This window comes from Elephas maximus, chromosome 21, assembly GCF_024166365.1.
Source record: "Elephas maximus indicus isolate mEleMax1 chromosome 21, mEleMax1 primary haplotype, whole genome shotgun sequence".
NCBI classification, from domain to species: Eukaryota; Metazoa; Chordata; class Mammalia; order Proboscidea; family Elephantidae; genus Elephas; species Elephas maximus.
In genome coordinates, this window is record NC_064839.1 from 41,350,795 (window position 1) to 41,362,835 (window position 12,041).

At 43.1% G+C, this 12,041-nt stretch overlaps 1 long non-coding RNA gene across 1 annotated transcript in view; it reads left to right on the top strand.

The window, feature by feature from the left end:
* LOC126065177 (uncharacterized) overlaps positions 1 to 12,041 on the top strand; it is a 143,197-nt gene that overhangs the window by 1,788 nt on the left and 129,368 nt on the right. The window contains exon 2 of the long non-coding RNA XR_007514741.1: positions 1,158 to 1,275. This is a non-coding gene — a long non-coding RNA (uncharacterized LOC126065177). The remainder of the gene's footprint in view (positions 1 to 1,157; positions 1,276 to 12,041) is intronic.

Below are 12,041 nucleotides of genomic sequence, written 5' to 3' on the forward strand. Positions count from 1 at the left end.
ATACCAGGGGCTGCTTTTCCAATTAATAAACATTTCAATGAGAAGTGGGGTCAGGACGGGAGCTGGAGAACTGCAGCCCATTTGCTGGGGCCATGGTGTCAGCTCTGGACTCTGGATATAGGGTAAAAACAGAAGAGAAAAATCTGTCAGAAAATAATGGAGCCACAGGTGGGGAGTAGGGAGGAAACCTGGGCTGGTGGAATAAGGAATTTCAGCAAAGGAAAGAGCCAGTGTCCAGGCAGCCAGGGAGCCCTGGGCCATTCCCCTTAGGGCCACTCCCTACCCAGTCTCTCCTGATGTCTGAGCCTGACTCTCTCTCCATCAGGAAAATGTCACTTTCCTTCCCTCTACCCACTCTGTTCCACTCACTGCTACCTCCTTGCACATCAACCAACTCAGTTCCAGAAACTGCTTAAATGTTAGCCCACAGGACTTAGGGCTGGGAAGTGTTGAGTCTCCCTCACTGCCAGATGCTAACTTGGAGATGGCCAGGGAGCAGGAAAGGCTAAGCAGTGGTGACCCCACATCATATGCCACAGTGGCTGCTCTATGGGACAAAGAGGAAGTGAAACTGATATGGAATAGACATTTCCATCATGGAAAGCATCTTGTATGAAACATTCATGGAACTGAAAAGGTACTTCAATTGAGAACAAAACAACTTTGGGTCTTACTCTGAAATCAATGTTTAAACCATGCCTGATGAAACACAGTACAATGTGTATATTGGATCCAATAAGAGTGTGTGTGTGCAAGTACATTTGTGGGCACATTCATTTGATAAACTTTTAGTAACTACTAACAGCTTGTATTCCTTTCCTTAAGTAAAATTAAAGAGAATCTTGAAACCAGAAGAAGGTATGACCTCTTGGAGAAGAACAAAGCCCTCAGATCCCCAAATAGGAAGGGCAAAGTTAGTTTCTTCAAGAAATATTGCACACCCATAGGAAATTTTTCTGTAGGAGTGTCGGCCCTACAGAACATCATAGGTAAGAATGAATCTTGTAATCATGAACCAGAGACCCAAAGTTTATCATTTTATTTCTAATACTTAACTAAGAAGTTCACAACAAAATGTGAAACCCCCAAGAACATTAACTTTATTAAATACAGTGGAAATTGATACATAGAAATCTACTTCTTCTCATTCATTTCAGGGATGCTTTTCAGAACTGTTTAATAGACATGTGTTGTGCAGCATCAGAAAATTCTTCTCATCAACAGTTTTGTTAAGTTGCCATGGCTGAAGAGCTAATGAACTGGAAGACAATATGGGTAACTATTACTTTAGGCTAAAACCTAGAAAACCTAGATATAAACAGCCAGAAACTTCATAATGGTATTCAGACCTTAAGATTTCCTTTACTATCAGCTTTTATGTCATATCACCTCTTCATATCTCTGACACTGCATCCATCCTAGCACATACTTTATTAATTTCTGAGAAATAATCCTTAGCCCATGTCAATGTGGAGTCTTTGGACTCAGCGTAAAGGGATTGACCTATAACCCACCCATAGGGTAGAGCATTCTCTAGAAAAAAGCCAAGATTCCTCAGGGAATGTACTGGCAGTGGGGAATGCTTATGTCAAGGTAGCTCTGTATAGTCACCCACAGGTATGTGGCACTCACATTGGGGAGCGCTGGACAGCCCTACTCTGATGTTTGGACAGATCTGAGATCTCAGAATTTCCTCCCACTGCATTCACTTGCTCATTTCTTGCTCAAGTTCCCAAGTTCTTAATGAGTGCCTGTCATGTAATAGGAGATGGGGTCAGTGATGAATAAACTAAACACTCTGCTTTCGTGGCCGTTACACTTCAGAGGGAAATGCCAGCAATACATGGGGAATAAACAAGGAAATAAAATGATTTCCAAGAGGATGAATGCTATGAGGCAATAAATAGGAAAAAAATAACAGAGGAATACACAGGGCACAGTAACTCCTATGGTGGCCAGGAAAGGCCACTTGAAAAAGACAGGATAGAGTTGGTATGTAAATGCAGGGGGCAGCCACACGCATATCTGGGGAAAAGCAGTCATGGCAGAGGAAATAGCCAGTCCAAGACACTAAGAAAATAGTGACCTGGACGTGTTAACGGAACATTAGGAAACCCTGATTTGATGGACAGCAGAGTTCTAAACTGTCCATGGTCATCAGCTCCAACTGCCACTGAGGTGGTCAGCCAGTGGCTGAGGGATGGAGTTGGCAGCCTGGGAGGGGGGAGGTTGACAGGTTGGCCTCTGAGGTCCTTTCCAACCCTAAGTCCAGGCTTCTGATGAGGAAGGAGAGGGAAAGGACATAGAACAGGGCAAGAAATCAGGAGGTTTTGAGGAATCTTTCCCACAATCATAATTTTGCCTTGAGCTGGCCCTGGCAGAAGAGTGGTGGTTTTGACCTGTAAACCAGTCAGGGCCCACCCAGAGCAACTTTCAGAGTTAAGGTTGTCTTTTAGTGATTGTCCTAGGGAGTTTACCTTGAGGGAGGGTAAGGCCTTTTGTGGTCTTGGGGTTTAATCTGAGTTCACATTCCCTCTTCTGCATCCCAAGGAACCCATTTCATCTCTGTCTACCTTCGCTGAAATGTGCTGCTTGGAAGACTGGTTCTGGGATGTGTTACAGGGTCATGGTGGTGGTGGTGGTAGGGCAGGTGGAGAACATTGCCTTTAAGAAATGAGTGTGGGAAGGTGGGTGGTCCCTAGAGGAAAATTCCCACTCTGAACTGCTAATCCTTGTCCAGAGCTCAGTTCTAAGGATGAAGGTGGTGGAATCCATTGGGGCAGGTGTCCTAGGAGCCGTTAACACACAATCATATATGATGAATATTGAAGGAAGGTATGTCTGGCCATATAAATGTTTCACAAAATTATTTTTAAAAACCCCAAATATATTTAAACATATTAGCGTTACAACTTTGTGTTTAACTTTCTCTAGTTGTGAGACCACTCAGGGAAAATTCTCTTTAGAGTTCTTGTTATGGGGCCTTGTTTATTTAAACAATCCCAATGGAAATACTGTCTAGAAAAAAGAGAGAAAGGAAACAATGCACTCAGAAATTTCACTTCCAAATATGTAAATAATACTTGTAAAACATCATCCTTAGATTTTTAATTTGATTGAGTTTTGATTTCAGTAATTTTATAATCATTGAACTACAGCTTTGAAACCAAATGAGAGAAATTTCAAAATTACATTAAAAGAGAAAGGCTTTCTGTTTCTGGCATAGTGGAAAGGACTCTTTGGCAATGACCAAAATATTTTCCTTGCTCCACCTAGAAATCAAATAAGAGAAACAATTTACTAATAAGACTGACATCTTTATAATGTCATTTATAAAATGCCATCCTAAATATTATGCTATCAGTCTCTGTTGGCAGTGTTGTATAACCACTTAATAGCAGTGAAACAAAAGGAAAAAAATTAGAAGAACAAATTCTTGGTTTGTTTTTGGATTATTTTAGTGAACTTCTTAACAATAATAAAATACTGCCACTACACTACCTAAATAGAATAACATGAATGCACTTAGTAAGAGTCATATTGGATAATCTACAGCTATAGAACATTATATAAGAATTATAATCATGCCAAGTTTCTTCATAGATCAATGACTGGTCACCAATGGCCAGTAATGAGGCCTGCACATCATCACACTCTGAACGTGAAAAGAGGTTCAGATTCCAATGATGGTGATATGAGGATGTTACAGGATGCAAGTGCAGGAACGGAGGGAGCACTCACAGGGTTTAGCTATTATCACTGAGAGGTCTCCAAATGGTTATTTACAATATTAGCTAAGCTAGCCACTGATATTTATTCTTATAGTGAGCTCAAAATATCTTGTCTGCATCCAGGAGGTATCCCTTTGGGCCTGTAATTGGGACTGTTTGTGTGAGTGGTTTCCTCACCATTTTTCTACGACTCGCATTGAATCCAAAGTGCGCCCCCTCTACCTCTACAGTCTCAGGGGCTGTTCTCTTACCTGCACCCACTGACACTTGGATCTTCCTCTCGAAAGCTGCTTATACGCTGTCAGCCTGCACATATCTGACCACAGCCAATGCCAATTCACATTAGCTGGGGATGTTTTCTCAAGTGATTGACACATTTCCCTCTTGAAAGGTCTTTATACTTTTACATCTGGATGCAGCCCACCAGCTAAGCAAAGCTTAAACACAGGCAAAACAGCTTTTTACGGTGGAAGGCGAATGAGATTTAGAGGTAGAGGATCCCAGGTTCAGTGTCAGGTTTGTCACAAGAGTGATAATAAAAAAAGAGCAACTTACGTGAAGGTTACCATGTGCTAAGAATTTTACATGAATTCATTTCATTTAACTTGAACAACCCTCATTTATTTTAGAGATGAGGAAGCAAAGGATGAAAATGCTAAGTAACATGTTCAAAGTACACAGGTAGGAAGGTGCAGAGGTGAGATTTGTCCCCAGGCGGTCTGGCTTCAGGACCTGAGCTCTCTTCCAACTGTCAATACTGTGTGATTTGAAGCTTTGTTTCATGATGCCTGAATTGTAATCCCTGTACTAGAGGGTAGTCACATGGGAAGTTATATGGGATAAACAAAAACATGGTGTGGAAATTTATATGGCACTCTGTGTCCCACAAATGTTTGTTAAATGCTTGCACATTGCTGCCTGTTTGCTTGAGATGATCCATTCCAGTGAAATGATCTGGGTCCCTGAGGTCCAGTGGTTTTTCCTTTAACAAAACAACACCGAAGCTCTTTTCTGGACCAATAATATGATACAGGAGGCAATTGGCCACCTGACCATTTCTCTTTCCTAAGCATCTCCTTCCTCTTTTTCCACAACCTTGGCTTTCTGGCCATTTCCTTGATTCACATTAATGTGGAGCCTTAAGACTCACTGGCAGAAGGTAGCCAGACAGGATCCTCTGAGAAACCTACACATGGTGGTGAAGCATTCTCTCGGACAAAGCCAGGGTTTCCCAGGGAATGTGCAGGCTGTGAAGAGCACCTGGGTCAAGGCAGGCTCTGCAGAGCTCCGCTCAGGCATGTGCACCTTGCACTGGGCAGCCCTGGGCAACGCTACTCTGATGTTTGGGCAGGTCTGAGATCTCAGAAGTTCTTTGCACGGGATTCACTTGCTTGCTTCTTGCTCAGGTCCCCAAATCCTTAATGAGTGCCTGTCACATACTAGACAGGAGACGGGGACGGTGGGGTGAATAAACTGCCCTCATGACCTTTACCGTTCAGAGGGAGATGTCTACAATATGTGGGGAATAAACATGGCAATAAAATAATTTCAGAAAGAATGAGTGCTATGAGGCAGCTAAATAGGACAAAGGAATACAGAGGGATACAAAGGTGGCAGGCACTTACTGGTTCATGGTGGTAGGAAAGGCCTCTTTAAGAAGACAAGGACAGAGCTGTATCTAACTGAAGGAAGCAGCCTTACCCATATCTGGGGGAGAAGAGCATTCTTTGCAAAAAACATAGTGAGAGGCTGAGACAAGGGGAGGTTGATGTGTTAAGGAAATGGAAGTTAGGTCAGTGGTCAGATAGGAGAGGCTTGGACAGACACACACAAAGACCAGGGCATGTACAGCCTCATGGGCCACAGTTGGGAGCATAGGTTTGAGTCTCTGTGTGATTTGAGGCATTGGAGGGCTTTGGGCAGTGTGGTCTCAGGATCTCATGTATGTGTTTCTTGAAAGGTTATGCTGGATGCATGTTTATATAGGTGAGACGGGCAGGAGACTGTGGTAGCCATTCAGGATCGATGATGGCAACTTGGACAATGGTGACTAAAAGCACCTGGACTTGAGTAGGAAAAGGCACTGCTGGGGTTCAGGGTCCAGATTCAGGCTTAGGGAGGGGCCTGACAATACCACAACAGGTTTGGGACAGGGAAAGATAAACACTGCCAGATACCTGTGGGATGGGCCTGTCATTTTTTGGGAAGAGGGAACAGGAGAGTCCCTGCCTGCAAACTCTTGCATTCCTCACAAATCTGGCTGTGCTTCCCACAGCGGGTTCTGAATTGAAGGACACTTGGGAAACCCAAGACTCAGCTTAAGTCTCACAGCTCTATGTCATGTGGGCAGGGGTAAAAGGAAACTGAGACCCAGAGAGTCCAGGTTTCCAAGGTCAAGTTAGAGCAATAGAGGCCTATACTGGGGCCTTCTGTCTCCTGGGTCAGGTGCCCTTGCCCTGCCTTGATGGAGGGGAGAGTTCTAATTGTCCATGGTCATCAACTGTCACTGGGTTGTGCAGGCAGTGGCTGAGGGGTGGAGGTGGAAAACAGAGAGGTGAAGGTTGACAGCTGGAAGTCTGAGGTCCTTTCCAACCCCAAGTCCAGGCTTGTGTTGGAGACAGGGAGGTGAAGGAAACAGAACAGGGAAGGGAATGTTGTAAAAACTTTGTCACCTTCCCCGGCCGTTCATATGACCCACATTAATGTGAACTCTTTAGAACTCCCTGGCAAGGAGTGAGCAGTCTTTAGGATGAATCCTGTGTGTTCCTCAGGGAATGTGCAGGCAATGGGAGAACCTGGGACAAGGTAGGCTCTGCAGAGGCCCCCTCAGGTGTGCATCTTGCACTGGGTGGCCCTGGACAGCCCTACTCTGTTGTTTGGGCAGGTCTGAGATCTCAGAAGTTCTTTGCACTGGATTCACTTGCTCACTTCTTGCTCAAGTCCCCAAATCCTTAATGAGTGCCTGTCACATGCTAGACAGGAAATGGGTCAGTGGTATATAAGACCAAGTCCCTGCCCTCATGGCCCTTCACTTCAGAGGGAGATACAGGTAAGACATGTGGAATAAACATGGAAATAAAATGATTTCTGGGAGGATGAGTGCTATGAAGCTATAAACAGAACAAAGGAATAGAGAGGGATAGAGGCAGTGCCACCACTTGTCTGCAGGGGGCAGGAAAGTCCTCTTTAAGAAGACAGGACGGAGTTGTTATCTAAGTACAGGAGGCAGCCACACACATATTTGGGGGAGTTATTCTGGGCAAAGGGAAATACCCAGCGCAAAACCTTGAGACAAAGGGAGCCTGACATGTTAATGGAACAGAAGGAAGGTCAGTGGCAAGATAGGAGGGGCTTGGACACACATAAACACAGGAGGACCAGGGCATGTACAGTCTTGTGGGGCATAATTGTGAGGACAGATTTGAGTCTCTGTGTGGTTTGGAGGCCTTGGATGGCTTTGAGCAGCATAGATTCATGATCTCATTTGTTTTTCAAATGTAGACACTGGCTGCACAGTTGTAAAACTGGGTCAGTCCAGAGAGGGGAAGGGGCACGAGGGTTGACATCTTGGCCTCTGAGGTCTTTTCCAACCCCAAGTTCAGGCTTGTGAAGAACATGGAATAGGGAAGGGAATCAGGAGTCCTGAAAATCTTTGTCACCTTCATAATTTTCATTTAGACTATTCCTGAGGGAAGAGTGCTGGTTTTGACCCGTGAACTTATTCAGGGCTCACTTGGGGCGTTTTTCAGAGTTAAGGTTAAGGTTGCTTGCCAGTGAATGTCCCTGAAAGTTTAGGCTGAGGTATGTGAGGCAGCTTGTGGCCTCAGGGTTAAATGTAACTCACATTTATATGATGTACATTTATAAAACACAACCCTAAAAATTATAATCCTATGAGGTCTCCATTTGAGATATTGTATAATCGCTTAAACAAGGGCCATTAAACCAGAAGAGAAAAATTATTTTAGAAGTAAAACTAAAGCAGTTGCTTTATTATTTTAGACGACGTTAAAAAGAACAAAAATCTGTACTTAAACTACAAATAGGGAAAGGTGGAAATAATTAATTTATCAGAGTTACATTGAAATAATCTACAGTTATACAAATTATTATGAATTATAATCCTACCATACTTGAGCCGTTATATAATCACTTAATAGCAATGAAACTAAAAATAAGAAAAAATCCAGATTATTTTAGTACTAAGAAAACATCTTGCTGTGGTTTTGGATCTGCAGAAGTAGGCTCTGTGGAACCTAGGGTCCCCTTGGAGCTGATCCATTTCTGTGTTCAGGCTGTGTGGACAGCCCTTGGTATCGAGATACTTCTTGTGGCCAGTGGAGGATGTGTCAGATCAGGAAAGCCCTTTGGTGGAGAAGATTTCTAAGCAGTTTCTTGCTCCCTTTTGGAAATAGAGGGAAGACCTGAAAGTTATCTTCTTAGGGGCTGCTCCCTGAGATTTCTCTGGAATATTTGACCTCTGATAAGGGGACACATTGAGTACTATGTGAAGGACTGGAGCTTGAGCCAACAGCGCCCTGTTGAGTTGGGAGTGTTGAATCAAAGGAAAGTCCTGAGCCACAACTCACTTCAGGAGCACCAGGACTTGCTCTCTCTTGCTCTTGTGGAGGATCTGCTGTGTTAGATGGCGCAGACCTAAAGGAGTGCTTGCTGTCTTGGGGTCCTGGTCCTGGGACAGTGGCATCTGCGCCACACTGAGCTCTGGGCACTGGATCTTCACCTCATTGTTATCCGATGCTCCTCTTTCCATGGGGATCTGGTCATCCAGAAAATTTCCTGGTGGTCCTCTGCCAAATGCCCCATTTGCCATTCAGGGACATAAGGATACTTTTCAAAACCTTTCTATTCTTCCTCAACAAGGTGTGCTTTTTCTCTCCTTAAGTTATGGTGGTGTCTGTCAGCCAACAGAGCCCTCAGCTCATTGTCATGGGCTTTTCTGTCATGAGAAATAAGCTGGCCTTGATAATAGCCAGAGATTCTTTTGAATTTTTTTCTGAAAGAATTTTGGCTTGTATTTTATGGGTGTCCAGCACTCTGCATGCATGGTTGATCTTATTGTCTGCTTCTGAAAGGCTCTCCGGTACCTTTGCAGGGCACATTCTCCCTAATCAGATAGCTGGTGAAAATAATTATTTTCTTCCTTGATGTAGTTCAGGGAGGACTGAAAGTTTCCCCTGAAGCTGTTGCCTCAGCCTTTCTAACTGTGTTTGTTGTGACTTCAGTAAAAACTTTCCCTGTTTGGACACTTTTCATATAAATTTTAAGGGCATCAATTATTTCATATTCTTTGGTTTTCTTCTTTTTCAAGAGTTTTGAAATAGGTATTTAACTCAGCCCCATCAACCAGTATCTGCAAAATTCCCTTTGATTCATCTTCTATGGGGTCTCCATTTTCTGATGAATTTGTTACATCCACTTCCAAGTTCCCACCATCCATGTCACATCCAAGAGCAGCAGCCCAATGTCTCATCTTCTCCAGGTGTTCACTCAAAGACTTGATCTGCCTTTCTTTAGAGTTTTCTAATATTTTTTCTTCTGTATAATCAGTGTATTACTCACTTGTCTTGTACATTCGTTCAGTTTCTCATAAAAGCAGCTTTATGCTTCTCTGAAGATCAGAATTTTTCCCCAAAGTTTATTTTAGAGCTCTCTGAAGCTCTTTGTTTTTTTTCTGGTGGCTTTTGAAGGATGTTTTAGTGGCAGCTACTTACTTTTGAATGTAATCTCATGTATCTTATAAAGACTGGATCTATCTGGAAATGTCAGCTCAACTTGTTTTAAATCTTGAGATTTGTCCTCTTTTAGTAGTTTTTGGAAAGTGTCCATTTTATGTCCACGAAAAGAGTTGGGTTTTTCTAGTTTTTCATTTATGGCCTCCAATTTTCATATTGCTGATACTGTGTTCTCTAGAGGGTTTGCCATCGAAGTTGACTCAAGGCTTGAAAATATCAAGCTTCTCAAAAATGAGTGGTCTTTCCTATAGAAGGACAGACACTCTAGTGGTCAGTTTTTCTCTACTTCAATGAAGTTGGATCCTAGTTACGACAAGCTTGATGGTGATCATCAATATCACCATCACACACAGTAATCCACAGATCTGGGCCTCGTCAAAGGGTCCCTTAGAAGTGCTTCCACTTCCTACCTCTGTGTCTCTGGGATCGACAGGACACAGGCATCACAGACACCAACACAAACTCCACGGCTCAATGAGCCATATGGGGTTGCTTCACGTTCAGTACTATGCTGACCACAGCAGACTTCCGACAATACTGAGACCATTCTGCCTGAAACGAAACAATGGCTAGCAACTATGGCAGGACCCCTATTGGAGGTGGAGGTAGGGGATAGGTACAGTAAACCCTGGCTAATGCTCTTTTGTTTTTAAACTATATATATATATATATTTTTTTTTTTAATAATTTTTATTGTGCTTTAAGTGAAAGTTTACAAATCAAGTCAGTCTCTCACCCAAAAACCCATATACACCTTGCTACACACTCCCAATTACTCTCTCCCTGATGAGACAGCCTGCTCTCTCCCTCCACTCTCTCTTTTCGTGTCCATTTCGCCAGCTTCTAACCCCCTCCACCCTCTCATCTCCCCTCCAGGCAGGAGATGCCAACATAGACTCAAGTGTCCACCTGATCAAGAAGCTCACTCCTCACCAGCATCCCTCTCCAACCCATTGTCCAGTCCAATCCATGTCTGAAGAGTTGGCTTCGGGAATAGTTCCTGTCCTGGGGCAACAGAAGGTCTGGGGGCAATGACCAGTGGGGTCCTTCCAGTCTCAGTCAGACCATTAAGTCTGGTCTTATGAGAATTTGGGGTCTGCATCCCACTGCTCTCCTGCCCCCTCAGGAGTTCTCTGTTGTGTTCCCTGTCAGGGCAGTCATCGGTTGTAGCTGGGCACCATCTAGTTCTTCTGGTCTCAGGATGATGTAGTCTCTGGTTCATGTGGCCCTTTCTGTCTCTTGGGCTTGTAATTGCCTTGTGTCCTTGGTGTTCTTCATTCTCCTCTGATCCAGGTGGGTTGAGACCAATTGATGCATCTTAGATGGCTGCTTGCTAGGGTTTAAGACCCGAGACGCCACTCTTCAAAGTGGGATGTAGAATGTTTTCTTAATAGATTTTATTATGCCAATTGACTTAGATGTCCCCCGAAACCATGGTCCCCAGACCCCTGCCCCTGCTACACTGGCCTTTTTAGCATTCAGTTTATTGAGGAAACTTCTTTGCTTTGGGTTTAGTCCAATTGTGCTGACCTCTCCTGTACTGTGTGCTGTCTTTTCCTTCACCTAAAGTAGCTCTTATCTACTATCTAATGAGTGAATGCCCCTCCCCCACCCTCCCTCCCTACCCACTCTCATAACCACAAAAGAATGTTTTCTTCTCAGTTTAAACTATTTCTCAAGTTCTTATAATAGTGGTCTTATACAATATTTGTCCTTTTGCAACTGACTAATTTCACTCAGCATAATGCCTTCCAGGTTCCTCCATGTTATGAAATGTTTCACAGATTCCTCACTGTTCTTTATCGATGCATAGTATTCCATTGTGTGAATGCACCATAATTTATTTATCCATTCATCTGTTGATGGCGCCTTGGTTGCTTCCATCTTTTTGCTATTGTAAACAGTGCTGCAATAAACATGGGAGTGCATATATCTGTTCGTGTGAAGGCTCTTATTTCTCTAGGATATATTCCAAGGAGTGGGATTGCTGGATCATATGGTAGTTCTATTTCTAGCTTTTAAGGAAGTGCCAAATCAATTTCCAAAGTGGCTGTACCATTTGACATTGCCACCAGCAGTGTAGAAGTGTTCCAGTCTCTCCACAGCCTCTCCAACATTTATTATTTTGTGTTTGTTGGATTAATGCCAGCCTTGTTGGAGTGAGATGAAATCTCATTGTAGTTTTGATCTGCATTTCTCTAATGGCTAATGATCATCGTGAACATTTCCTCATATATCTGTTAGCTACCTGAATGTCTTCTTTAGTGAAGTGTCTATTCATATCTTTTGCCCATTTTTTAATTGGGTTATTTGTCTTTTTGCAGTTGAGTTTTTGCAGTATCATGTAGATTTTAGAGATCAGGCACTGATCAGAAATGTCATAGCTAAAAACTTTTACCCAGTCTGTAGGTAGTCTTTTTACTCTTTTGGTGAAGTCTTTGGATGAGCACAGGTTTATTAAACTATATTTTTAAGGTACATTTTACTTATTAAAAATTCACCCCTTCCAAGCATACCAATGATTTTAGTAAATTTACTGTGTGGCAAAATCAATATA